Below are 2,585 nucleotides of genomic sequence, written 5' to 3'. Positions count from 1 at the left end.
GTAATCCGCTCGCATCCCCCGCAGGCGGGCGGTCATACGAAAAACTGCAGATGTCGCATACTGGTGCACAGATTTCGGTTTACACTGCATGTACGGGTCCAGTGTAAACCAGCATTTGGGCCCCATTGTGAAACATGCACACTTTTTCGCGCGATCGCACGCGTGCGGCTCGAGCGTAAATTGGCCCTTAACCCAGGCACTCGAGGCGCCTTTAGCACAGCACATGGGCTTCGGCTACCGTCGTTGAGATACTAAACTCGACGATGTTCCCACGGCGCGCCACAGCTGCGACTGCGCCCGTCTCTGTGAACTGCATAGCTTTGCGAAGGTTCCACGTTATTAGCATCTCGCTAAAATAGTTTGCTCCACTCTTCGACATTCGGCAGCCCTAAGAACAGGGATCCAAAATCCGCGTTCATAAAAATAGTTCTTGCGCTGTAACTACTCGCATAGGAGAAGATGCTAGCCAATGGTCAAGTGGTGCGTGTTGTTTTACAGCGAAGCTTTCTTTGCCTCTTTTCCCGACTTTATGGGCGCTGCTGCTGCGGTCGTTCTCGCACACGTCGATGGGTTTCTTTAATCACCACCAGATGAAGCTGGCGGGGCGACCGACTGGTTACTCTTCGAAGCAAGATAAGGATGCCTCAGAACACGCACTTATAAAGCGAGATACTAGAAGGGAGAAGAAGCATGTGCTTCCTGCGGTAAAGCTGGGGAAACGATGGAGCTTGGTTTATTAGAATGCGAAGATATCTGCCTAGCGGTCGATTTAGGCACCACTGGTCTCCTTGAAGTCACTGGGTTCAGCGAGAGCAGGGGGAAAGTAAACATGTCCGCAATTGACATTAGTAAGATGCGATTGCAAGATTGGTGGAAGAAAAGTGGGGAGACTACAAACAACGGAAGCGTACAATAACAAAGTTCACAATAGGGGTTCAGAAACTTTGGTTATGGGAATTCATCGTGAATCTTTTTCTTTCATATATTTGCTATTTAATATAGGTAGGGCATTAGGCAATATATTAACAAGAGCGCGGTGGCGCAACCCACCGCCCAGTTCCAAAGGGGACGTTGATAACAGCCATCCATCCACCCAGGCCGGTGCCGCCGCGGTAGTTTTTCGTAGCTTTCATGTATGGCACGTGCTTGCTTTCCTATGCGACAAAAATGCAGATGCTGGACTGTGGAGGTCGCTTGCTGCGGCGTGATAGTGTGAACATTACAATCGTCCATAGCCTGAACAGCGCTTGGAGCTGGCTTCTGAGCAGCGTGCTGGCCACGTGTGCAGAAGGAGCACGTAAAAACGCGCCAGCAAAATGGCTCCATAATGTGCATTCAGTGTCGAGGACACCCAGGCCCGACAGAAGCGTCGCGCGGAGCAGGAGCCTGTTCGCTACGCAGCGAAACGTGTTGCAGTTTGCGAATGTATGTATAAAATGTGTACGTACAATTATAAAATTAATTTATTTACGTACAGCCCCATAATTCAAGTAACGTTTAACATTTCTGCCACGTTAATCAAAGCAAACAGCATACAAAGCTTAGCTTACCTCGATTCCCACAGTCCGCCAAATTCTTACAGTGAAGCATGCTTATGGCTACGGTAGCGTGCATTTGTTTTTTTTTTTTTCTGCGGGTGCAAAAACCATCGGCCGATCCCGGAGAGGGTGCAATAACGAGCCGACCCGCGGCGGAGGTGAAGCCGTATTCAAGAACTCCGCCAACTTGCAAAAATGAACGTAACATCTTGGGTTCAAATAAAACCACTATGAGACATTAAGCTGATAAGAATAGATACTAAACTTTGACCCGCATCAGCCATCTGTACGTTCGCACCGCCCTCTCTTCGTCGTCGTTCCAAGCGCTTGCGTATCTACTTCCCGGTCCTTCCGCTGTGCTGTGGTGGCGGTCCCTTCGAAACGTCCCGTGTGTCTAGTTTCCTCCGGCTCCTTCGGGCTGCGGTGACGTTGTGCACGCGAATGTAGAGAAAAATCACGGCAAACGAGATTGTACACTTGTTCAAAATTCTATGTCGCCTCTGTGTCGTGTGCTAAACAGCTTCGATGGTCATTGACCTTGACAGAGTGGAATGGATTACGATTTATTATGCTCTGACTATTTTTTGGCTTCGGAGATTTTGCTGCCGCCCGTGAACAACTTAGTCGGTGCGGGCGCGCAGCAGCTACAGTAGGTGTCAACCAACACACCCACCGCTGCGGAGTCTTCTTCTCACTCATCGACGCATCTGCTCTCGCCTTTGGCCACTTGCTCACGCAACAAAATTAATGGTGTGCGGTACCGCGCATTGTTCGCAGACCCCCTCGCGTATCCGCGTGGTGGCCGCATCACGATCAGCTATTTGGAGCACGCGCTCTTGAATGCTATCCAACGCTTCGTGAACATATTCTGACACTCCAGCAACAGTTTTATCAACGCGGAGCTTCTATTCTCGTCGTTTCATCATGACGCTTGCATCTCCATATGCAGTGAGACTGGTCCTACGACTTTATGACAATCTGATACCGTTGGCTGTCAACCGCAACCATCACAGTGGAACGTGTAATTAATTTGTAACCAAAGCGTAT

The 2,585-nt window shown here is 49.7% G+C and overlaps 1 pseudogene; it reads right to left on the bottom strand.

The window, feature by feature from the left end:
* Positions 1 to 1,642: 1,642 nt before the first annotated feature.
* Positions 1,643 to 1,822, bottom strand: LOC142567914 (U2 spliceosomal RNA; annotated as a pseudogene).
* Positions 1,823 to 2,585: the final 763 nt, after the last annotated feature.

The sequence above is a fragment of the Dermacentor variabilis genome, chromosome 1 (assembly GCF_050947875.1).
Source record: "Dermacentor variabilis isolate Ectoservices chromosome 1, ASM5094787v1, whole genome shotgun sequence".
In the NCBI taxonomy this organism is placed as follows: Eukaryota; Metazoa; Arthropoda; class Arachnida; order Ixodida; family Ixodidae; genus Dermacentor; species Dermacentor variabilis.
Note: the sequence above shows the minus strand (reverse complement) of the source record. Positions and strands in the feature narration are given on the sequence as shown.